This window comes from Camarhynchus parvulus, chromosome 8, assembly GCF_901933205.1.
Source record: "Camarhynchus parvulus chromosome 8, STF_HiC, whole genome shotgun sequence".
Taxonomy (NCBI): Eukaryota; Metazoa; Chordata; class Aves; order Passeriformes; family Thraupidae; genus Camarhynchus; species Camarhynchus parvulus.
Window position 1 is genome coordinate 4,505,279 of NC_044578.1, and position 27,001 is coordinate 4,532,279.

Consider the following 27,001-nt stretch of genomic DNA (forward strand, 5'->3'; position numbering starts at 1 on the left):
AAAAAAAAAATACTGGGAAAAAAAAACCTCCACATTTCTAGTAGGAGTTCTTTGTTTTAAGATTTTGGGTTTTTTATTAGGGATGAAAGAAATGATCAGAGGAAAAATGAGCTTGTTTCTGTCATCTGCTGCCACCATCTGCAAACCCAGCAGCAACATCTTTGAAATAGAGGATTAAATCCACCCACTTCTCTTGTTTCTGCCTTTCCTCCCAGTGTGGTGGGTGGTATGAGCCAGTAAGGGGGAAGCTGGCCTGGAAAGAAGGACCCAAAAAGGGCCAGTACACACCCAAGCTCCCCTCCCATTGCTGTCATCAGGCTTCCCCACCAAATACATTCACTTTTCTGTCCTTCCTCCTTCTGTAGGTTGGTTAAATTAACTCTTCCTGTGTGCAGGGATGTTGTTACTTGAGAAAGATTGGTGTCCCAGGAACTCTGGGGGAACAGAGCACAGGAGCAGAGCAGGAGCAGAGCAGGAGCAGATCCCATTTTCCCCTCATGATCAATGCTTTCTGACACACTTGAGCTGCTCTCTGCTGTGTGCAGAGCTTGAGAAAGACAAGAGCAATCACGTAACACTGTGAATATCCAGCCTAGGCTGAATCCTCCAGTAAAGGTTTCAAAACAAATAATAGTGATGCAGCGTATGGTTTGGTTTTTTTTTTTTTTGTGCCTCAGTGGTTCCAAGCAGGCCTGGGACCAGATGTGCCAGTTTTCAACGAGAAAGGCTACTCATGCTATTCTTGGCAAGGCTTGAAGCAGAAAGCACCACAAATCCTATTCAACAGAGTGCCTAAATGCCAGAGACCCATTTGTTCTCTGGGTTTTTCAGGCCCAGCTGGTTCCGATATCCCTGTGACCTCCAGGGCCCAGCTCAGTCACAGCCTCAGCTCCCACCCCTCACCACTGCACCCATCACTAATGCTTTCCTGCTGGAAATGGGCTCCTTCCTATGGCTAAAGATTGCCTTGTAAATACAGAACAAAGTTTTGAACGTTTGAGGCAGGACACAATTTAAATTGCATCGCGTTTTTAGTTGTGAGATACGAATTTGGTAGGGCTGGCACTCCAAATTAGCAAGATGGGCACGGGTGCTACTGACAGATGTTTAGAAAACTGTTCACATAGCTGGAGATAAGGGGCTTACTGCCCAAAATATCCATGAAAATAGGAACAGATACAAGCAAATCAAAGATGCATAGAGAATTCATCCTCACTTGGGTGCCCACTCTATGAGACTGATCTGCTGGAATTCAGATATTGAGCAAAGCAAATCCTTGTCTCACACTGAGCTCTGGATGATTGCAATGTCTTACCCTGCAGTTCCATTAATGAGTTCAAATGGAAAATTTGTCATTTGTGTGGCAGACAGCGTCCTGACAGCACCACTTTCAGTTTGAAAAAATCCAAAATACAAAATACCCTTTTTTTCCCCCTCTGTCTTCACCAGTAAATCTTTCTCCTAGACCTCAGCACAAACCAGAATTGCTTGGGAAAGAAAGGAACAACCAAGAGTGGAGCAACAAGTTAGAGACAACACAGGATTTAAATTCATGGAGATGGATGGGTTTCACCTCAGGGTAATGAAGGAGCTGGGTGATGTGTAAGACCAGTGTTTAGTACCAAAAAAAGGTCACAGTGATCAAGGCAAGCCCTTAATGACAGTAAAAAGCTAAAAAAGAACCCCATATATCAGAAAGGTGGAAAAGGAGTCTCAGGCAGCTGTGTTCCCTCCATCCCTGGAAGGACCACAGAACAGGTGCTGGAGTGCATTTCCACACAGGGGAATTCCTGGAAGATAAATAGGGAATAGCCAAGACAGATCTACCTGGATCTACCTGGATCTACCTGGATCAATTTGATTGCCCTGTGTGGTGAGATGGCTGGCTCTGGAGACAAGGTGAGGAGCAGAGCTGCACTATACTCTGCTTTTAGGAAGGCTTCTGACCCTATTTCTTATGGTTGTGGGTTTGTAATCTGAGGAAGCATGGAGTGGACAAACGGATCATTGTATGGGTGGGAAAGGGACTGGACAGCTGGACCCAGAGCGTGGCAATCGATGATGCAGCAGTTCTTTGCCAGCTGGGGGGAAACACAGGGCACAGGAGCAGGGCTTGTACAGCCTGGTGGAGAGGAGGCAGAAGGGGAAGCCTGCATGTCCAACAGCTGTGTGAAAGGAGGTTACAGTGGTCATGCAGAAAAGCAGTCTGGGTAAGGAGAGAAAGCTAATGAAATGTGCAACACAAATTGCAATATGAGAAGTGTACAGTGCAAAAGCTTTCTATGTAGCTGGGTAATTCAGCTCTGGAAGGCACTATCTAGAGGTGATCTTGCATCTGCTTCCATGGCTGTTTCCAAGGCATGGCTCATCTGATCTAGTTTGGATGGTAGTCCTGATCTAGCTGAGAGATCTCCTACAACCAGTTTATTTTATAACTGTGTGATTCAGACAAGTACCTCCACTGAGAAGGGAGGTGGGTTAGGCAGCAAGAAAGAAAAGCCTTGTCAGGACAGACCCTGGCTCTAACTGCTGATCTATTCTCAGTCCCCCACACAGAAACAGGACAGGCCACAGCTGCTCCCAGCACCAGGGGAGGATGGGACATTATCCAGGGGGGAGATGGTCACCTGGCTGGCTCATGCTGATGAAGACACCGAGCTATTAAGTCTGTTCTGCCTCACTACTCCTCCCCCCAAACCTGGACTTGATCCTTTGCTGGAAAGAAACACATGAGAGGAGCTGCACTGCTACTGCCACGAGATGAATAACTTACAAAACAGAGAGCCAAGGCCAGACCAGCTTTCATAGTAAATAAAACCAGTTCTTTGTTGTCAAAAGGAGAGCTGGATCCTTGGCAGGGTCTGGTGACAAAGCAAAGCTCCATATGTGGCCGTAAGAGGCTGGAAGCATCTGCTCAGATATGCCTGAGAAATAACCCAGGGCTCTCCGGGAGGAGAGCAGTGACCTCTGAGGACAGAGCAGCCCAAAGAGCACCTTGGTTTGCCCTTGGTGGAGGGGCCCCTGAGATGCAGAGCTTTGCACCCATGTGATTTCAATCCCACTTCTGGCACTCATATTTTGTCCTCTGCTGGCAGAGCAGTGGCTCAGGGAGCCTGGCTCTGCTTAGAGCCTCCCTTCCCACTCCCCCACCCCACGTTGTTACTGAGCAGGGCTTTTCTGTTTCGTCTCACTTCGCTTTTATTATGGCAAAGCCCTATAAAACTATCAAGTGGAACTGGCCGAAAAACGGTGTTTCCAGTGCCTTGAAAATGTATGGATTTAAATATATATATATATATATATATATATATATATAAATACATAAAATTTGGGTTTTATCCAAATTGAACAGAAACCTTGCTCAGGTTTTTTGAAAGGAGAGCAGTTTCCAGGAAGCCAGAAGCTCAGAAGCTCCCCAGAGCCCGCTGCAGCCTCGCAGTGAAGCTCATGTAGAGCTTGTCAGGCTCAGCGGGCAGCTGCAGAGCCCCCAGGGTCCCTGCCCTCGGGGCAAACCCACCAGCTGCATCCGCTGGGAGCCAGGGACTCGTGCACTCTGTGTTTCTCCTGTCCTGCAAGAGATCTGCCAGGAGTACAGGTGGGTTTCCTTAAGCTCTCTTCCTCAGGCATAGGGGAAAGTCAACTGTGCTCAGCGCCGTTCCAGAGAAATAAGCCAGGCTTAAGGAATGATGTTTCATGGGAGCATTTCTGACCAGCTCAATTCTCTGGGATAAACCATCAAAGAAGGAACTTGTTGGCTGAAGGAGCATTTTCTTTGCAGGGATATCTGATCCATCTGCAACCTGACTTCCCTCTCAGGAGCATCCAGTCCCAGTGATCCTTCTTGTTGGAGCTGGCTGCCAATAAATACAACCCCGTATGGAAATGACAAGGCCACGACCACCCCACCAGTGCTGATGGTTGCTGGGGTGATGTCAGAGGACAACAATCCCAAACATCTAAATGTTGCTTTTAGAAGCAGGAGATGCTGGTACCACTTTATGGCCTGGCTGGGTGTATCTTCCCTCACGCACTCGGGCCCGGTGATGAGAACGTCCATAAATTCATAGTTTGGATTGCTTTAAAACAGATTCCTCTGAGTCAGCCCAGATGGATGTGACGGGCTGGTGAAGCATACAGCATGCTACAGCCTGGCACTGTGCCTGCAGCTCCTTCCTATAAAATGGGCAGCTTTTAGAGCCATTTAATCACACTTAAACAAGCTTTTTATCTCATTTGTTCTGCGCCATAACTCTCCCTCCAAACACTATAAACTGCTGTGGCAATGCCATGAAGTCCAGGCCAGCCTCACATTTTAGAGTCATCTTCCTGGCTCTCAGAGTTTGTTTAAATCAGTGTTTCATGACAAAGATCTGTTTTATGCAGATTTTTTTTAAACGCAGCTCTTTTTCCATACACAGCCCTAAGTTCATTTTCTCATGGTGAAGTAATCACCCTCTTCAGCCACCACATCCTCAGGCTGCAGGTGCAATTCCAGTGCCTCCAGCTGCCTGGAAATGGTGCCTAAAGGAAAATGTCAGGATTCCCACTGCCCAAGAGACCCCCAAACGTGGCACAGATGGCTTTGTGTCACCTGCTTGTCTGTACAGAGGGTATGGGTGAGATGTTTTGTTTTCTTTCTTTCCATGTTCAGCCTCCCTGTGCAGCCTGAATGTCTCAGCCCTTACATGGGGAGATTCCTGCTATTTGTTTGGATGCCATGGGTGATATGCAAAAGCCCCACAGTTATGGGTGCAGAGTGGGAAATACACTTCACATTGATAAGCAAACCAAGCAAGCAACTCCATGAAGAGTGTCTGCAATGGGGGCTTCAGAAAGGGACAATGACCCAGCTACATACTTATTTACAGGACAGCTTTTACACTTTATTTACACTAAAAAACCTCCACAGTGGCAAAACTTCCTTTCCACATTTGTCACACTCTGTTTCACCCTGTGACAAATCCCAAGAGCAAACCAGGATTAACTGGATGCCCAACCTTGAAAGTGTCAGCTCCCTCTATCCAACAGAAGTTGCCTGTCACAGAACCTCAAGAGTTAAAATACCCTGATAAGCTTGAACCTCCTGAGTGAAAGACATCTGCTTTTTATATTCACAGCCTAGCATCTTTGTGCTCCAGTTCTGAAAAATCTGCATTCCATATCAACAGAGAAGTCCTCATAATTTAAGCAGTGATGTACCAACATATTTAAAGGGTTATATTTTACTCTAATGAGAGAAATAAGATATACCATTTCCTTCACATGGAGAAGGAAAAGTTCTTGTAATAAACACCAAATGGGCACCTCTTAATTTCTTCAAGAGCAAGGATATGATGACACCAAACACTGTGCTTCAGCTACCTACCAAACAAATATTTACCAAAACAGACATGGACACTGTAAGAACACCCTGAGAACTAAAGGATGCAAACTGATTTCAATAAGGCTAAGCAGTAGAAAAGCAAGACTGGGAATTTTTTGCATGTCTCCCTGCATCTTTGGGTAACTGAGGTTATGCCCAGTGAGGCTGAATTAACCTTATTTGCTTGTGCTGCCTTTTCTGTAGTCATCATCGTTCCCACACTCTCAAAACAAAACATTTTCTTGGCAGGGGAAGGACCAAAATCTCAGAGAAGAAAGGCAGAAAGGGTTTCCATCTATAAAAAGATTCAAAATTTCAAAAGATCTGTGTAAGTACAAATGGTAGAAGAGCCTGCAGGTGAAGGAGAAAGATCAAACAGCAGCAGTGATGTAGGAGAGGAAGTTCTGTTCTTTGGATGGTTTCCCACTGGGAGAATATAACTTTGAGACAGCAAAAATAAATGGAGATCTTCATTTCTGCTACAGTGCTAAATGGCTTTTAGCTGCAGATGAGACATGCAGGGAACCAAAAGAAAAAGGCGTGTTTGAGGAGAGGGAACAAAACCAATGAACTGGAAATCACCCCAAAAATACCCTGTTCATGCTGCAGATCCTGTCCAGCTGTAAAGACATAACAGCCTTTCTATGTAAGGCAGCATTTGTTCACATACTTGAGTATTTAAATAACTGACCTAAAAGATACTAAGTAATTAATTTTAGAAATATTTGTACTGACCCACAAAACCAAACAAGTTAAACCATGAAAAGTCAGCATACTAAAAAGAAAAATCATTTTAGAAATTGCTAAAAATACCCAAATAAGGCTATAAAGGCAAGATGAAATTCCAGTTCCACTCTGTGCCATTGTCTTAGAGATCATTACAAAGGTCCATTCAACCCCAGATCACACTTGCATGGGAGGAAGTCCTCTTTATGCACTGTTAATTGCTTCGACAATCTATAAAATTAATGGCTAAATGAACTGCATTTATAGTGATTGTATTCCAGATATTATTTGCATTTAACAGAATGCCCTTTGTTAGTAATTCCTGGACTTATGAACTGTTTGGGACAAAGTGGGACATACACCAGGGAATGTGCCTCAATCCCACAACTGCACCACAGACAGGGATACACATCCTTCATTCAGAGGCTGCAGAGCTGCTCAGAGGCAGAGGTTTTCACCACCCTGTCATTCTTAAATCCTGCGTTTTGTGCCCCTGAGGAGGGAGAGGAGGACAGCCAAGCCTTCCCCCAGGGCTGGGGGAGCAGAGCTGCTCAGAGCAGTCCTTGCCCCTGGCTGTGGTGCACCTTCAGCTCTCCCAGCCTGACACAACTCACTGTTCCTACCTGGCATGCCAGGAACATCCAAAACAAAGATAGGGACAAGTCAGATTTGCTGACAAACGCTTCTCTGCCAAACACCAGAGCCACATCTTCATATTCGCCCTAGCAATAATTGACCACCCATGTCAGTTCAAGTTATTGAGTTTTAAAGGGGGAAAGAAATGTGTTCTTTTTGACTAGAAATTTTCAGGGTATTAAAAACTTATTTTGCTATCTTTTCCAACATCTGTGATGTAGAAGTAAATCTTCCTTAAATCTTTCTCTCTCCCTTGACTCATCTCATACATTCCTTCACTTGAAGTCCAGATTCTCATCCGTTCCAGGCCTCTTTCCATGCCAGATTCTGGGGGAAGAATTTTCACTCCTTCGTAAAGAGCTGAATTTCTCTCTTTTTTCTCCTTGCTTACTTTCCCAGGTCAAATCCACATCTTCCTGTTGGATGTACTAATTACCATTCTGTTGCCACTCTCCATGCACGTTCCCATTTCCCTTCTGTTGCATTCAGGTTTCCACCTACCAGTTTCTCATTTCTGATGAGCTTATTTTGGCTCTTTTTATTCTTTATCCATATTATCCCTCCTCCTCCCTTTTGGCTGGTATTTTTCAAATTGGACAAAGCACCCATTTCTTTTATTGCAACCATGGGCAGGCATTTTGCATGTTTTAGATAAAGCTGTGGGCATCTGCCTGTGTTTGAATGAATATAGATGTAGATACAAACCAAAACTTGTGTTTCTAAGCAGGAGCAAAAGCATGACAATAAATTTCCCCTTTTCAGAAGAAACTCCATTTAAAGAACAATAATTTAGGGAGCCAATGCATAAACCAGCTCCAGTTTCTTCTCATGATGAGCAAGTGGGGAAAGGGGCCAAATAAAATCTGGGCAGAAAATGCCATGGAGAAACGTGAGCAACACACCATTATTTGTGTGAGAACCACCAAGGGGAATGACAGCTCTTCTAAAGCCTCTTGTGGCCCAGGATCCCACTTGGAATGCTGGGACCTGCCCCTTAAACGTCCAGATGCCTCTGGAAACCTCTCCTCACCATGGTCAGGGTTCAGTAGGCAGGTTGGTTACCTGCTCCCCAAAGGCTTGCAAGCCCCGCTCCAGAAAAGTGTCAGCTGCATCCTGGACACCAAGATTCCCTTCTGGTCAAAGATTATAAATAGCAGCAGGCAAATCAGTTGCCATTAATCATTTCTAATAGCACACAAGGCTTTAAAACAGCAGTCAAAGGAGAGTAATTAAAGACATAAGTATATATGGGAACTGGGATGGAGTACAACTTTGGGATTTGCCAGACAGATATTCATTTCCTCTGGCTTCTTTGCTAGAGATTTCCTAGAGGACATACAGTGAATCCAATTGATCTGGACTTCAGTAAAGTATGTCACACAGGACCACATGGAAAATGGCTCTTCACAGGAAAAAATAGGAATTTGTACAAGTTTTGAAAAAGTACATGAAGTGTTGATTTGTATGAAAGGAAACGCATTATGTGGAAAGGAAATTCTTTGACTAAAGGGAATTATCATGGAGCTCTTCAGTGCTGGGTATTGGGAATATCGCTGGGAATTCTCATTAGTTACTGTGGCATGTAATGTAAGAAATTTGCTAATGAAGATTGCTGATGACCCCGGGTTCAGAAATGCTCCAGAGAAGAGAACAAGAGTAACACTAAATGGATGATCTTGAAGCAAGATGGACAGAAAATGGACAGAAGTTTGTGGTGCAAGCTGTGAGGCACCACAGTGCCATGGATGTCACTGCAACCTCACTGAGGTAGAAATACTGGATAACAACATCTGAAAGGAAGGGCTCTGAGATTAGCAGTAAAGGAAATAATTTTCAGGAGCAGAAAGCAGAAGAGGATGACCTAATTTTTGCCCCATATCAAATCTGATTTAAATTAAACAAGGGGCCCAAAGCACATAGGTCAGAAAACCTTGAAGAACCTCATGCCATACCTGGGAATAATAAGGCAAAAGGTCCAAGAGGCTGCTAAACCTAAAGACACTTGTTTTTGCCATCAGCCATCAGTGAAGGACCAGAATCCTGACATCAGCTTTCACTGGTGGCATTTTCATGGCCACCTGGGCCCAGGTGTTCTCTGTCTGCCAGAAATGCCCCAGGCTCCAAAGATGGGAGGCAGATCTGGGGTGGGACTTGCAGCATGTGCAGAGGAGGTGCAGCCTGGGAAGTGGGAAGTGTTGCAGGCCTGGATTTTAGAAGGCCTTGCCAGTGGTTTGTGAGATGTGGCATCAGCAGGGAACGCTCTGGCGCTGTGTGTTGGGAACACCCAAACATCCAGGTGTTCATGAGGGAGGGTGACAGCAGGCACAAGGTGCCCCCAAAAGCCATGGAGCACTTCAGCACCAGCAGCATGTTCAAATCAAGCGAGCAGCGTCATAAAAGAGGTGGCAAGAAGCCAAAATTGGGTGAGGTTTCTACAAAACGCCCATCTTTCTGTGATTTGACATCTTGGAGAAAAACAGACCTTTTTTTTCTGCGTTTAAAGTAGAAACTGTTCCCTGCAGTAAACACAGCCTAAATATTCCAGCATCCTGTTGTTGTATCCAGTCCAGGAAGTGAAACCAAGGCCCTGGGTGTGTAATTGGGGCCACATGGGTGTCCCTGTGCTCGTGCTGGAATGTTCTGGCTCCCCCAGCCCAGACATGTGGCTCCAGGTGACTGCTGAGCCAAGGTACCCAAGTTGTTTCACTGTGACCCTGAGCAAGTTGAGTTTTTAGCTCAGTTCCCCATCTGCCAGCCTGAGGTGATCATCCAGCTCTCACCTGCTTAGAGCCCGTCAGGGTAGGGAATGTGTTTTCTAGAAGAATACGCAAGAGGACCCTGATTTTGGCTAAGGCAACCAAGTGCTACAGTAATTATAGATATCATAGAAATAGATCCACATTATATAAATTATTATAATGAAGAAGCAATAGCTATTCTCCTGAAAAGTCTCAGCATTTAGGGTTTTCATGGTTTGGTTTTTTTGTTTTTGAAGCAGACTAATCACTTTCACATCATAAACAAATAATGGTTTTAATAGATTCCATACTCGTGGAACTTTTACAACTAACATGCAGCAAGGCTCCTGCCCTTCACAGGCTTGCTTTTTTTTTTTCCCTGAAATAGCAGAGAATATTCTGCAGTAAATTAAGTGTGATTCACGTGGCATTTTGTACGAGCGCGCTGTGGACGTGGCCTGTGAAACAAGCTTTGTTAGGATTCTGTAGCCCTTATGTTCCATTTTTTTTGTGTGCTTATAATTCTAAATACGTTTTTGCTGCAGTTTCATCTAGGGAACAACGGGGAGCCTTTCTCTGTCCAGTATAACACCTATGAATTCCCAGGTGAGTTCCACTCCTGATGAACCTCTAGGACTCGGTGATTAATCTCTGCTTTCCCAGATTACTCTGAATTTCTTGTTGTGCTCAAACCCATTGTGTTTTCAGCAATAATCCTATGGGATGAAGCTTGGGGAATTCCCATGGCTGAGGTGGCATCACCACCACAGAGATCCCTCATTACTTTTTTTGCTGTATTCAGTATCTCTGCATCTGTTTGAAAAACTCAGCTCTCTGGAGAAGGCTGAGCTTAGAGTGACCCAGGCCAAAGAAAGGCCCTGTTGGGTGACCTTGCTTATCAAGCCCAGAAATTCCAGCTACAGAACCTCTGCTGGCATGAAAAAAAAACACAAAAAAACAAAAACCCAGCACTTATACGGCTAACATAAAACATACTGGACTGAGAGGCCCAGAGAAAGGTGGTGGAGACAAGATTAATGGTTTTAACTGGGAGTGAAATCCAGTAATTAAGTAGTGACCCATGACACTTGAGAAGCAGCAACAGTTTGTTGACCACAAGAATGATTGCTCAGAGCACCTTCTTAATGTTGTAAATGTGAAAATGATTTACAGCATGACCAACAGGGGAAAAAAAAAGCAAGTTAGCAGGCAGACAGGATTGACAGTGGTAATTGTTCCTGACTGCATACATATGTGGAGGTAGGAAAGCAGAAATACTTTTGCTGTGTAGCATGGTAGCTATATATCAAAATTACCAACAGCAAGGGACTCAAACTCCTTGAGCTGAGGTGATTAAAAAGTGTGCAAACACTACTCACAACACCACAACAAAAAAAGAAGCCTTAAAGGGGTGAAGGCTTTGCTCCGGATTTCAGCAGGGCTGGTTTGCCTTGGATCTGGAGTTGTGACAGTATCAGAGCCTTGGGGACAGAGCAAAAAACCAAATTATTAATATCTAAAATGAGCCTCAGTACACAAATGGTTCTGCTTCTGGAGAAGAAAAAGAAGGAAGACTCTCAGGGGATTTCATCAGCATCTGAAAGCAAAAACTGATTCAGATTTAGCAACATTGAGATTTAACTGGAAGCCAACAGAGAACTAGCCAAGTGTTAGGGAAGGACACAACACTTGTCTGGCAGTGAACTTTGCTCACTGGCACACTGAGGGAGGTGATGTCCAGCCTTGCAGTGGCACCTTTTGTTGTCCTGAGAGAAAATATGAATATCAGAATATCCCTGTTTCGTCTTTGCTTGTAAAATAGGAAGGCAATTCAGTCATCTGCCCCTTGGCCTCAGCTGCCCTCACTGGCCATTCACTGGTCTTCTACAGCATAGCCTAAGGTCTGACTGTCTCATAAAGCAGGATGAGGTCTTTATGTTACCATCAGAAAAAATAAAGGTTTGTGCTGCTCAGGTTTGGAAATGTTCTCTTTATGTAATATCAGAAGAATGGCTCTGCAGCTTACAAGAGAATTTGGTAAAATGGTCATGGGAAGAGCTGAAGAGCTGGAGAATAGCCTCCTTTCCAGACATTTCTTTCTTTGGCATCTCAACCTCAGCTTTGTTTTCCTTTTTTTGAATGATCACAGCTTGCTGGGTCAAGGCAAAGATGTTTTCTGAACAGAGCAGGGCTATTCAGTGCACACCAAGGAGACACCAAACATCCCACCCACACCAGGCACCTCCAGCCACCAGCTCTTGGAATGACCTGGATTGCCACTCAGCAATCAAAAACTGCTCTTCTCCCCTCTCCAAAATGAAAGGCAGTGCAGGAGATGTAGAAGTGACAGGGGCAGGGTCACCATGAGGCTGAGCAGAAGAAAGAGCAGGGCCTTGTTTCAAATGTAATTATTTTTATGCCTGGCTTTTTTGGCATCTCTGAAGGCCTCTGTTCCACCATCCCCTATTAAAAGCTGCTGGGTTTTGTTGTGATTTTTAATATGACCATAACCCCATTTTATGTAGAAGGGGAAATGCTGGCTCCCCGTGGCTTTCATGGATTTTCATATTGGTGTAATTCAAACAATATGATGGCTCAACTTGACGTCGTTTCCTGGCTGCACTGGAGCTCGTGGTAAGCCAGAGTTTAAACTTTACTGGGGCATGGGATAGAGCAGCAGCCAGCGCCACAGAGAGCCCTGGTGAAGGCAAACAGCGGCCAGACTGGCCAGCTCAGCCCAGCAAGGACACCTCATAGCCCAGGTAGGCACCCTCTGGCCTGAAGAGCCACCCAAAAATCTGCCACCTCCACCCGATGAGATGCAAACGTGCAAAGGGGCACAAGAATGTTCACAGAGACTGAAAACACCAACTCCACTAGCGCTGCAATGGGCAAGAGGAAAGCACAGGTACAAAATGTCTGTGCTACATTCCCAGCACCTGAAGCTGGCTTTTTGTGAAGCATTTGCACTCTGGTTTTAATTATAATTGGAGGTGGAAGTACAACCAAAAACCTGGAGAACTGAGGGTGAGAAGAAAGAGGTGAACAAAAAGTGGTGTCGTGGCATTAGTGCCTGTCTCCAGTTGTAAGCATTTTTAACAAAAGCCTGCCTTTGTGTTGGGTGTTTGCACATCCCTGAACATGAACACATCTAAGAGGCAGGGCTGGTAGCACAACCTCTTACTCAGCTTGCCAAACATTTCCAATTATAAAGCCCTGTTTTCAATTGCTAATAACTTTGTTAAACTTAAACCACTTGGGCTTCAATTTTCCATGCCAAGTGTCTGCCTTGGGCTGAATTTTTTGTTATCCCTTTTTTCTTTTTTTTCTTTTTTTTTTTTTTTTTTTTTTTTTTTTTTAGCTGTCAGCTAATAAAAAGGTTCAGCTGTTTCAGAGAAGATGGCTAGGGAAAATACAGAGGCTTGCAACACAGAAATATCCTAGGAAACTTGTCTTGCAAAATTCTATGTCTGCCTGTTGTAGAGAAAGGACTGGAAATCTGAAGTATTGAAAAACCTTATCAAGTCTGAAACAGCAAAATTGCCCTAAAAACCCTTTTTATACCCAAGCAATACCTCTTACACCTCTGCAATCTTTCCTGGACACATTTCAGCTTTTTGCCCTACTGGCCGTGGCAGGACAGTTTGACACTCCATCACAGCCCACCTGCACTCAGATTAGGGCCAGAGAACCTGGTTTTCTTTCATCCCAACTCTCCTATTAGCCACCAACTTTCCCTTCCCAAAGGCAGCCATCCTTGCTTTAACCTGCCTCCTCTCCCTCTGCATTTTCCAGTTCCAGCAGGGAATGCAAAGCATAAAAATGTAGTCCTTCCTTATAAAACCCAAGTGATAGCAAAGATGTGCCATTTCCCCTTGTCCCCCCATGCAGCAGCACCTTCAGGATCCATGGAGCTTGCCCACTCCTTAATATCCCCAAGGCTCACATCTGTTTTCGATCGGGTTATGTGGCTGGGATTTAATAACAAATATGTTCCCCATCAATCCTGGCCCTGGCCATGCCTACACTCCCTAACAGGCTTACGTATTTTCTGATCAGATCAGATGTTCTCTGTGGTTTGTTTGTCGGATTTGCTGTTTGGTGACTTTCTTCTGGCAAATCAGAAATGCAAAACGTGTCAGAAGTAGCGTGGAGCCATGGGCACTGCTGGGGAAAGCACAGTGAGACAGGCATCCTGCAGCCCCGCGTTTCTTGGATGTACATTCCTGGCCTGATACACAGATATTCCAAATGGGAGGTTCACATTCCTCCTTGTGTCACACTCCTGGGAGATGTTGGACACGTGGCAAATGGTACTTGTCCACCTCTGGGAGCAGGAGGTGCTTCCCGTGGCATGGAAACGAGGCTGAAAAAGTCATTCATACAGGCAGGTGTGGGAGGATTTCAGCCTGACAGGACTATAAACAGAGGGTGCAGAGTTCTCAGCCGTCATGTTTCTTAAAATGTGGAGGAACCACTGAAATAATCCAGGTCTAACTCCCCTAACATCCACTTAAAAGATCTAGGAGAAATGCTACAGTTCAGAGGATCATGAAACTGGAGATGCTGTGAAAAGCACTGAAAAGGAGGAAAAGAAAACAGTTTAATGTGCTTTTCAGGTGGTCCTTCCCATGCACAGGTCTGGAAATAGAGCTGGACTAGAATTCAGTGTGGCGGTTGCTGATAGCACATGGGGGTTGGGAGCCTCAGTATAGCTCAGGAATATTCAAGAGATGAAAGAGGCCAGAGATGGGAAAATCAGAAGCCCTGCGGTGGGGCTGTAAGCTGGGTGATAGGAAGTGGGAATGCAAACACAGTGGCTTCCAGCAAGGCTGACAAGCTCTTAGCAATGAAGAATAGCACATTGGTGCGCCAAAAGACAGGTACAGAAACACAGGTGCTCCCACACTACAATAAAGATAAAATGCCAATGTTTGTTCTGCTTTCTGGGGAAAATGCATCACTTAGTGATGTTCTGAAATCACAAGTCCTCCTGGTAAAGATTATTTTGAGACACACCACCACATACCCCAGCTCTCCCTTTCCTACAGAAAATTCCATTTAGTCATCGAAAAGATAAATTTTCTATTACGGACAAAAAGACCAAACCCATGTTTTCAGAAAAAAACTCACTAAATTTTGGGGGAAAAGTGGCTGCACAAAGTCTATCATCCCAGCAAGGGACACACAGCCCCAGTACAGTAGCAGCAGAATTCAGACTGAGGCACAGCCATCAACTCCCACCTCATACATTCAAGAGGCCCAGAGGGAAACCCAGAGCAGTTTAAGACACTGAAATATTGTCTGAAAAAGATGTGGGTTTTCTTTTCTTCGTGGTGAAAGCTGCTCTGCCCCCAGACAAGGTGTGCTCAGAGTCAGCCAGCAGGATTCATAAAAGATAACAGCACCATTGACCCTGCAGAACACAGCCTGTGAACATTTCTTTTTCTCTTTTGCTTTTAAACAGCAGCACTGAGCAGAGATTACACGTGGGTTGGAGCTGCTCAGCTTGGGGGCAACCCAAGAGAAGGAATTGGAGTATCTTGGAGATATTCTTTGCTTTGTCTGCACAGCAAGAACAAATTGGGCCCTCTCACATTTTGGGTTGACCAAACACAAGCTGAATAATCTAAAACTCTAACAGCCATCATGCCTTGGACACTGTCCCAGCTGACCACCTCTGGCCAGACCTGGCTATGGACAGGCGCCCATTCCCTGGCCAAAGCTGTGCTGATCCCCAATTTCACAGTCCCAATGAGAGTGCTGGAAATCTGGGGGAGCTGCTGTCCCCCCTAGAATCTTTTCAGCTGGAGACCTTGCAGGGTGCAAGGTTGAGACCAGGAGAGGCTGAAGTCATGACCCAGAGCAGATTATGGGCTCTGATGAGGAGCCAGCCCAGTGCTGGGCAGGGGGTGTGCAGGGATGTTCCTGTTAAATCCATATGCTCTGCAGCTCGGTCCCAGGGGAAGCACAGCCCACAGAGTCACAAAGACAGAAGAATGTGCATCACCACGAGGGAGAATTTAACCCACCCTCATCTTTCAAATGCCAGGTGGGAGGTTTGACCTTGGGCAGCAGTCTCAGGCACAGACACACAAGTGCACACAGCAGAAAAGGAAGATGAAGTGCTTTTGCAGGTGACCCCAAACAAAGTGGCCATCCCCAGGCAGCCAGGGTATCCCAATACCCACTCTGGGTCTGTAAGCTGTCCCCTGGGCAGGATTTCCAGGCACACAGGGTTGTATCTTTCACACTTTTGGAGCAGGGCTATAAATTATGGCAGAGTAACTTTAGTCTGCTCACTCCATGCTCCTGGCGCCTGCTGGGGGGTTGCTGCTGTTCCAGCTCCAAATGGGAACTGTGTGATGTAGGGCTGGGAAGGGACTTCCCTAACTGCTCCGTGAAGTGGTCACAAATAGGAAGAAACTGCAGTTTCCTACAATATTTAGCATTATATAGGCCCTCAGCAGTGCCACACTTTACTTCTTCATTTCGAGCATCCCCCTTTGAGAGTTCTACCCCACTTCATCATCATAAACATGTCAACAATCAGTCCCTGTGGAGGGCTCTGCTGTTTGTTCTTTGGCTCACATGGAGAAAGCATGTCCCTGCTGCAGCCCCCAGCACACATTTCTGTATCCTCAAAGGGGCTGGAGTTGGAACGGGGCCATCCTGTGGCTCCCGGACCCTGAGAGTTAAGGAAGAAATAAAAAAAAAAATTTTAAAAAATAATAAATTAAAAAAAAAAAAGCGAGGAACATGAACTTGATAAATACGATCAGCTGCCGGGAACGTGCCTGCAGCCTCCTGCTGCTGTTGTTGACATCAGAAAGCTGCAGAGCCTGGGAGAAGGGAGGAAGTTTTATTGTCTCGCTCCTAGCAGGAGCACGCGATGCTGCTGCAGCTGCCTGGTGCTGCCCCAGCCACCTCCTGTCACCGAGCAAAAAGGACATCACTTCTCACCCCCTGCACCCAGCAGCTTCCCCTGCCTCTCCCAGAACCTTTTCATTCAAACCAGCGCTGGCACGACATTTCCCCAGACTAATTTTTTACTACACCTGAAGTTTCCTGTCAGCCACCTGACAGCTCCCCAGCCTCCAGGGCTGCTAATTGGGGTAAATTTTGTGGCCAGACAAGGAGCAGCTGAGCCCAGGGAGAGGTGCCCCTCCAGGATGCAGCTGTGTGTTGGTGCTTTTTCCAGAGTGGCTTCAGCTGGTGGGGCTGGGCAGCCCCAGCTGAAAGTGGTTTTGTGTTTTAGGAAGAAAGATTGTCCAAAACTTTGAGTCCCTGTTCCCCATCAGACCTTAGCAAGGGAATTCAGATTTCCTTAAACTTCACCAACACAGCAAGTTGGTCTATCAAAGGACCAGGAGTGAATTTCATTTATAGTGATGGAGAAGAAAGAAAACCCATACTACTTAATACTTATATTATCTAAATACTAATTCAAGCAACTGAGCTGAAAAGAGATGAAAACTCCTTGGGGAAAAGGGAATTTGAAGCAATGCAGTATTTTAGCAGGGGCACAGTGAATAATTTTGCAGTGACAAGTCATGAATATATGTGATGAAGACAGAAATACATGAGCAGATCCTACACAAATGCACTTTCAGGGCTTTTTTCACCCTTTTATTTTCTTCCAGGGTGCAATGCTCCCTCACTTTTTCAGGTCCATGGCATTTTGTATAGGACAGGAGGGAATTATTTTCCTTCATATGCAGAGTGTAGGCCCCCTGAAAGGAGCTGGCTGGACAGTTATGAAGATGTAAACACTCTGCATAGACTCAGAACAAACTTTCCCAGTGCTTTGCTAAAAAAATATGGTGCAGTGCTTGGCTGGATGAAGCATGGTGAGAGCTCAGTTTTCATGGCTCATTTAGTCAGGGACTTTTCTTCAGGGACAGCCAGCAAGAGCACTGAGTTTTCTCACTTTCTTCTGGTGCAGGCAAGTTATTCTGGGTTTTGGACTGAGCTTGGCTTAATTCACAGGTCTTTTAAGAGGCTTCAAAGTGGTCACCTGGAGAAGAGTTTCCAAATCTGCCCCACTCCAAGACAGCCAATCCTTTCTCACGTGAACTTAAAGCACTTAAGTCTTTGAAAAAGAAAATTCTGTTCAGAAATGCTTTTCTGAAAAATTGCTTGTCATTCAGCTATGGCTGTGTGGGAATGCCTCCTGGCCTCAGGTTTCTCCTGGCCTTTTGTAGAAAATGTTCAGATCTGCCTTCAAAGTAAAAGAAAATAGTTTTTTCTTAAAAAAAAATCAACCAAAAACATTGCATTTGGCAGAAATAGAGTTTCTCATGAACACTCTGGGCTCTTCATGGCCAAAGCCCTCTGGCAGCCGTGTCCAAGTCCTGGTGTAGGATTGTCAGGGGCACTCAGGTATGAAGGTGCTGAGAGACCTTTAAGTATCTGGACCAAGAGATGGAAAGAAAATGTAAAATGAAACTTTTTTGAGTCGCTCAAGGGTTCCTCTTCCAAAATCACTAGAAAACCTTCACTGCAAACTCCTCCTCCTCCTCCTCCCTGATTAACCCAGAGACAGATTTAAGCAGCGCTGTGCTTGGCTAGGGAGCTGTAAGGAGCCCTGGAGGCAGCCAGCTGAGATAAAAGGCCACAGCTGAGGGTTCCTGCAGAAACAAGAGCTGCACCATGAGACAGATGTTTTGTTATATTGGTATGACGTGGCAAAAGGTCCTGGAAATGGGAGGAAAGGTGTCTTTGTGCACAGCCAGGGCCCTTCTGCTGCAGGGAAGTAGGACACACAGGGATGTAGGGCACACAGGGATGTAGGGCACACTGCTATAGATATCAGGCAGGAAAGTGAAAGGCACAACCATCCCACGTGTGAGCACCCAGCCTCTCTCTGCTCTGCTCCCACTCTGGCAGTGCCAAGGAGGGAAATGCAGCCCTGTGCAGGTTCCCACCCCAGGTGCACAACCCTTCCCATCACAACTTTATTACTACTGACCCCTCCGTGCCCCAGCAGCACATCTGGGGAGCATTCCCAGCTCCCTGCGTGCTTTAATCCCTGTCTCTCACTCAGCACTGCCCCAGCTCCCCAGGAGTGGTCTCCTGAGGCCCTCACACCTGAGCACACACCAGCCCAGGCAGGCAGCACCTGCCCTTCTGCATTAGCCCCTGCAGAACCTGCTCCTAGAGCTCTTTTACACTACATACACCTGCTGCCTGGACTCTCTCCTAGCTCCTGAAACAGCCTTTCCTATCATTAAGCAGATGAAAGAAAATAAACTTTCACATTTTTATTATTCCATTTATAATTTTTATTGTTATTATTCCATTAAAACTTTTAAAATTTTTGTTATTCCATTTAAAATTTATTTACCACCTGTTCCACTTCTCTGTTAAAATGTGACATTAATTTAGGCCCAGGCTAACCCATCCCTAGTCATCAAATCATTGCATTTAGATTAAACAAGACAAAGACATTTTTTTTCTTTCCTATGTAAATCTACTTTCTTCTCCATGCTAGACATGACTCTTGGCAAAGATGCCGAAGAGAGGAGCTTGGAGGAAATGAATAATATTTTTGATTCTACAGAAACAAATGTCAAAAGTCAATCTTGAAAAGATAATGCAGCTTCAACTCACTCACATGTTTGTCAAGATGCTGTGACTCTGCAGAGCCCCAGCAAAAGGAAGAAGCTGTGATTTTAAGCTGCACAAACTGTTGATCTTTTGCATTGTTTGGACTTTTGCAATCAGATCTGTATTTCAAAAATAAGGCAGTTACTCAACATTTTTATATTCAGGGCAGCGAGCAGAGCAGCTTTCAGAGACACCAGCCAAGTTCTTGCAGTTAAATGCAATCACATGCAGCCACTCTCCTCCCTCTGACAAGGCAGCATTCCTGCAAAAGGGGCTCTCCCTCACTAATCCTGTCATTAAACCTGGAAAACAGACCCTGTTATTTTAATATTAATTTAATTCATCTGGCAGTAGCTCGCCCCACTCTCATCACACACCAGGACAAATTGATGTCGCTTCGTCCCAGATGAGAGGAACCCAAACTGTCACCAGAAACACAGGGCAAGTGTTCCTTCCACAGCCCTGTGACATGTTCTGTGTTATACCTGTGGCTCCAGGCCTTCCCTGAGCATGCCTGCAGGATGCTCGAAGGGTTTAAGGTCTCCCTGGTAAAAGCTCAATTTTCCCCCTGGGAAGTCCCACACAGGGTATTATTTTAGTGGTCTGTCATCACAAAGCTTCAGCCTGACTGGGGTTGTGCCATCCCAGGCATATATTAATGAATCACTCCAGCAGAAGCATCTTAATGCAACCATCCTTTTTAAAAAATCAATCAGAATTAAATGTAAACCGCAGAGCCAGTGAGTGGATGTATTGTTAAGAGGTTTTGATTAAAGCTTTTGAAATTAAAAGGATCAGACCGAGGATCACAGAAACATACCGCAAAATCATCAAAAGAAGATGAGGAGCAGATTTTGTAGCCCTTGCACTTGAGGGAGATAAATCAGTTCTTTATATTTCATGTAACGAAAGAGTTGCAAAACTTGGCCTTTGATACAGGGAAAATCCTCTTAACTGATCCTGAGTCCTTGAAGCCTGTTCATCCTTTGTTGTCTCCCCTAGGAGGAGTCTCTGGTGGCAGGACAGCTGCCCCAAACAGAGGTTTCTCTCCTGTCACTTGGCTGGATGTGCCAGGGTGAATTTTGGGACACCACCAGCACGGTGACAAGCAGCAGATGCTGCAGCTCAGCCACCACTAATTGCTGGAAGCAGAGAAAGCTTTTATAAAGCAGAGATATCAGAGAGTGAGAGAGCTGCTTGTGTTGCCTGACAGGGAGAGTTTAATGTTTTTATGTCATAAAGCTCCTTGCATTGAATTGCCTGTGGAATAAGCACTGTGCCATATCCTGTTTTTTACACGAAACCTTAAACATTGAAATGAAGTTTTGCTTCCAATCACACTAAAAATGAGTGAAAAGCATTAAGCTTGTAGGCACTTTAACATGGTCAAGCCCTTACCCACCCAAAATCCCTTCTGAAACTCCATTTTTCTATTTACCTACCGAGCCTCCTCTTTCTATCCTAATTTCATCTAGAATTGACCCCTTGCTTGGATGTGCAGGTATAAAAATTGAGTGTTGGATACAGCTCCTGGGTGTGAGTCTGAATGTGCACTATGTGAGCTGAAGGCAGAGAGATGGAACTGCCCTCCTGCAGTTACAAAGAGTCAGCAATTCCAGCACAGCTTGTGCAGTGAATAGCCCTAAATCCAGATGCCAGTTCACGGACAGTCTTTCTGTTCAATTACACCAGACTTCTCATTTTTAGGCTACCCAAAAGCCACAGAAATTATTCCTCTTTGCTGTATGTCTCTTCCAAACTAAAACCTGGCTAAACACACACTTGAAGAAGCCACCTGACTTTTTTTCTATATTTACCACACATTTAAAAGTCAGATTTGTAAGTGACAGAGCCAAACAAAACCAAAACAAAAACAAAAATAGGTGCTCTGCTGAGAATTTACGTGGCAAGCTTTGCCCCAGAGCGTGTTTTTATAGGCTGGTTGTAAACCCCTGGAAACAGAAGGGTACATAATGAAAACATTGACAGATCCTTACCTAGGATATTGCAAATGAGCACACCATAAAAATGACTAATTACAGTTATTGTAAAACTCAGCTTAGCTCTTAGGCCCAGCTGCTGAGCTCAACAGGGAGATGCAGACAGTGATAACAGAGGGTTTGGCCTCTGCTCCTGCTGGATTTTCCTACACACAGACAGGCAGCTCCTTGTTTTAACCCTAATGAGGGGTCAAATAAATGGCCATGACCACAACAGGAAATACATTTAATAATGTTGTTTAATGAGTTTAATGGCAAGAAGAGTGCTTGCAGGTTATCTGGCCTGCAAAAATCCTGCCCTTTATCGCTGGCTGCAACAAGTCCACTCACAGTCCCAAGCATGTTCCAGCTTAGCAAACCTCACCTGGCTAATTCAGGTGGGCTTTGAGGATGTGCTGGACCCTGTACCAAACCTCCCAGACCCAGGTGGGCTTTGAGGATGTGCTGGACCCAACCTCCAGACTCTCTAAGTGGTTTTGTCTGGTTTTGAGAGTGGAAGGAGGTCTCTCAGAGGCTCTGAAGAGTAGCAGAGGGGTGAGGTGAGGAGGTGGGAGCTGCCTGGATGGAGCCTGTCCTCATGAGAACACATGGGAATTAGGAAGTTGCTGCACTGGCTGCACCAAAAAAATGGCCAAAAATAAATGAAGATTAGATGACAGGAGTGCCAATGCATCAGGAGGGATGTTAATTTTGTGTACACATACGGAGAAGTGTAGTTTTTGCAAACAACAATTTCTGCATGGCAGCAGGGATGGTGCCCACTCTGCTGGAGGGGGAAACTGCTCAGACCAGGCTCCACCATTCCAGCATTGAGGGGTTGAGGAAAAGCCTTGCATCCTTTCCATCCATGCTAGAAAAGCTAATGTCAGCTGGCAAAACTAGCAGGAAGATGTCTCTGGGCCTGAGGGAGGTTTTGGAGAAAGACAACCTCCAGCATTTCCATTTCTCCCTGTCCTTCTTCTTGTCCCTCTGAGCCCAGGCACCTCACCTTCAGTTCTGGGTTGGGCTGGGCATAGATCCCCCCCAGTGCTTTCAGAAACCCCATCCCCAAGGCCAGAGCAGGCTGCTCTGCCTGAGGGACTGGCACTGTGTCCATCAGGAAACTGCAGTGGAGCCGGTCAGCTTTACAAGGGATGGAGGAATATTTCTCACTGCTGCAATAAAGGCCTCAGCAACAACCAGGGGACTGGGCCTGGCCATGGACACCCCCAAGGCCTAAAGATAAAGGGTTGGATTACACAAAGCAGCCTCTCATTATCCACTCCTTGATACTGGTCGGTAACAGTGTTTTTTAAGGAATCCCTTAATTAGGTTTTACAGTGCATAGGTTAGGCATTTTCCAGCAAGGGCTTTGTTGTAATGGGTTGCACATGTTCTCATACTGTACACCAAAATGAAACTTAGCTACAGGGCATTTCCTTCCGCTGCTCTTGCTGGGGAGCAGCTCTAACCTCCTTGCAGACACAAAGCCATATTTCACTGCTGAGAGGTCACAGTGCTCCCCTCTCCCATCACCTGGGTCAGCTCAGCCCTCAGCTGTGCAGGGAGCTCAGGGAGCAACCCTGAGGAGCTGGGGGAGAGGTGAGGCAGAGATGGAAGAGACCTAGGGGGGTAAAACCCAGCAGAGCTGACTGCCAGCAAAGGCCAGGAGTCTCCAAGGAGAGCCCAGAGCTGGCAGCCCAGCCCTGAGCAGTGCCAGACTGGAGTCACCTGGGAGCCTCCATGTCTGGGTCACACCTCAGTGCAGCACAGTCAGGACTGCTGGAGAAAAGGTGGGCAAAAAAAAATTCTATCTTCATTCATGGGAATTAAGACAGAACCAATTGGTGAAAGAGAAAGCCCAGGTTGGAATGGCCAGATGTTTAGGATTTGCCCACAGTCATCAGCTGTGTTAAGGTGTTCTCCTGACTCTGGGCTCTGAACATGGTTTACACAGAGCAACCAGAGCTGCTTTTTTGGCCAGTAGAGGGTTTTTTTTTCAGCTGGAGACTGCTGTGAGACTAAAGAGATGAAAACTGTACTGGGAGATGGGATATGACTGCTGGGTCCCAGGAGGAACCTGTGGATTCCTCTGCTCTTCCCTAATGATGCATCATGACCATCAGGAAAAATCTCCAGCTCTGGCTTAAGTGTGCAGAATTTACTCCAGATTTTGTGAACTAGCCAAAACTTGGAAACATCTGATCATTTTCCTGTGTGAAAACAGGGGTATTGAAGGGGGCTTCCATATGGCAGATCAGGCTAAAAAAGACACATTTGCACAGAACTTACAGGCAAGCAGTAGGACTCATTGCAATGGGATGTAATAGAAAAAATATGTTTACATTGGTTCAAAGGGCAAGTGGACAAATTCTTGGAAGAAAAAACTCCTTTAAATAATCTTAAACACCTAAGTAACCACACTGTGTATGGTGTTCCTGCCATGGCATCATTTAGACACCAGGGCTTCAGAAATAGTTTCTGTGGAAGGTTCTGTGGGAAGAGGCTGACAACCTGCACAGCTCAGTGCGCCTCAGCCCTGCCTGACAAGTGTGGGCCCTGTTCTGCAGGTCTCCAAAGGCTCAGCCTGCAGCAGGGACTTGCTGATCCACCCAGCAGCCAAAATCCACGTTCCTCTTGGAGCTGCTGTGGAGGGATTAAGCCTCAGTGCCACAGAGATGTGACAGCTCTGCGCACACCAGGAGCCTGGCTGGAATGACATCTGTGTGAGTGTTTCTGGGAACTGGAATTTGCAGCTGGCTTTTCCATGGCACCCACTCCTGTTTGCACTTGGACCTTTGAAAATCAGCCTATTAGCATGCTTACATTGAAGAAAGGAATTTATGCTGTCCTTATGCTTTAAGCCTGAGTTTGTCCTGAGGGAACAGTAGCAGAAAAAACAGCCATTTATTTTTAATAGACACCAGCATCGTTACTTAGGTCTGGTGAGCTTAAAGGATTGAGAGGTGAATGATACCATCAAGGAAACAATTTCTTCCTTCACTTTTTTTTCCCCCCACTCATCTAAGAAAGGAAAATCCCTCACAGGAATACAAGGGTCAGGCTGCAGAGTGTGCAAACGCTGCTTTTCAGCACTGCAGACCAAGTTTATCTTGTCTGCTGTCCCTTGGAAAGGCTGACCTAGAACAGAGACTAGACAGAGCTAAAGAATAAAGTAGGGATTTATTTAGAGGCCTCAAGAGATCCACTTTGGGCAGCACAATCCAAAATGGTCACAAAATGGACAACAGGTCACAGGGCCTCTCACTTTTATAAGTTTTGGTCCATTTGCGTATTTGTGTTAATTGTCCAATTCCAGCTTTAGCCCATGCAGTGCAATCCTTGTTTTTATCTCTCCAGCCCACGTTGTTTGTGCTCTTGGCCCTGAAATTTGGATCAGCTGTCCTTGGTCCCCAGCAAGAGAAGGAATATTTTGGCTACATATTCTGTGAAGAGAGCTTACATCTCCTAATATGAAGCCCAGACTTACACACTAAAACAGCACAGAATCTGAAGAATATAACAACTAAAACCAGAGGCATCCCCCCAAGGCACAAAGCTCCCTTCTGGTGCTGTCCCTTCATCAGGAGATGAACCAGGTGACGGCAGAGGCGCCTGCAAACCCCACATTCCTCCCTCCCCAAAGGAGGGGGAGGCTGCTCCCAGCACAGGAGAGGTTGGGATTTATCTGTAGTGACAGCCCCCCACCCCTGGACACCTTGGGGTCACCACAGGCCAACCAGAGCACCTCGACTTGGCTGTGACCTTGCGGGAGCCCTGGCAAATCACATCTGGAACGTGTTTCAGCTTCCAGAGCAATAAATGAAAACACTGAGCACAACAGGGTTGGAGCAATGCTGTTTGAAAGGAAAGGTAATGCTTTGACCCTTAGCTGGCCCATGACATGTCTGGTTATTCCACCACAAGTTGTGGAAGTGTGGCTTGGGATGGGGAAAGGATAATAAGGTATTTTATCCTCAAATAATGCAATTCATTTCAAGCTTCAGTGGCACCCAAGAATGGGAAATGTAACTTCCCCACACTCCAAGCCACTCCTTTTCTTTTGTCTCCAGACACTCAACAAGCAAACAAGCAGTGGATTCACACAGAAACAATGAAGATCAGAAAAGTTCACGCCATTTTTCAAGCAGTTCGGCAAATCCTGATTTTAGAAAAATTAGAAAACGACAAGTTTAATTTGTAAACCATCAACAGATGGAAATCCAACTTATAGGCACAGCGTCATCATTAAAATTACACGTGACCTCTCTGTCATTTGTCCTTTATTTTTCACCACAGAACTGTCATTCCAGCACCCTGCTCCCTAAAATAAGACGTCCTTCTGAAGGGTGAGGCAGGGCTGGCTACCTCACAGCCCATACCTCCCTCTCAAGCAATGCCTGCACCCCTTTCTCAGCATTCCTGGTCGTGGGGCCACCTCCAAGGGCTGTTATCTGGGCCACAAGGAAAAGCACAACTGCTCACATAATTTCTGTGAGAAAATCCATAATCAGAGGGTATTTTCTGTGGCAAAATCCAATTTTTTCCTTGCACATGAAGTGAACAGCATCCTTCTAGATGAGGCAATGCTTGTTTATTTTCCAAAATAATTGGACGTAAAAAGTTCTGAGATTGCAGGTCTAGATTTAGAAGTTGGCCCTTGCCCAGCTGATGCCACTTATGTTTCCATTTATACTTCACTGACAGACAATCTCTTCTATCAGGTCCATTAATTTATTGCTTGAATGGTTTTCCCCTTGCAAAGGCAACAGCTCCAAACTGCGAGTTCTCATTTCAGAGCTCTCTGCCCTCTCATGCCCTCCCTGGATCCACCCTGGGGGTTTCTGACATTTCTCTTTGGGCTCTTTTGGAGGCCTCACCCACCTCAGATGAGTAGGCTGTGGGGAATTTGAAATTCCATCAGAAGGGTTGGGGACTTAACTCAGAATATATCACTGATGTGGATGAGAGTGCTTTGTCCCAAAGAGCAGAGACAGGGATGGGCACAGCTGGTGCTGGAGCCACCACACCATGGCACCCTCCAGCTGCAGGGGACAGTCCCTGTCCCTCCTTTTCACAGGCTGCTGTTGCAAGGTGCTGCCAAGAGAGACATTCCCCAGCATATAAGTTTTTGGATCCATATGCTGTGGACCCTGGGTGGCCACAGGTTTCCATGGTACCATTCCCACCATGTGGCCAGGTAGGTTCATAGCCATGTAGCCTTCCTCACTCTATGTCTGCTGGAATTTCACCATATCCATGCTGCAGTCTGGTTATTACTTTATAGAAGGATTTTACATCTTGCCCTTCCAGTGGTTTGTTACCACTTGTAGGGATGGGAGGGAGAAAACAAATGGCTTGACAAATGACTGCACAGAGGCTGCAGAGAGAACACAGAAACCAGCTCCCCATTTTCATTGCAGCAGTTTCAGGTAGTACCTCACTGGCTTTTTCTGCCTGATTTTAAAATTAAAAAAGCCCGACCACCCTCTTGCTGAATAACTGACTTACAGAAAGCTGTCGCTTTTTCTCTGAAAGCACCAAGAAACAGGGCCTTCAATAGCTTCTTTGTGCAGTTTTATTTTGCAGCTCCCAGCCCAAGACAGCATTTCCTGACCTGTGAGGATATGCTGCCCTCTTCCCGTCCGGGAGGCTGCAGCTCAGCAGTGCCATGGAGACACATCCCCATGGATCTGCAGCATTAACCCAGAGAATCAGCTATCCTCAGTTCCACAGTTTCTCTGAGCAGTTAGGTAAAGGGTTGGGCAGGATTTATTAAAGTGCAAGGGAGAGGATGGTGCTCAAGCCGGCTCATCCTGACCTCACATCCCCATCTGTGCTCCCTCCTGCCCAGGCTGCAATGCTGAGCTCCTCCACCACCACACATTTTCCCTGACACCTCTCCTCACCTTCCCCATCATCCAGGAAGGAGATCTCCTTCCACACATATC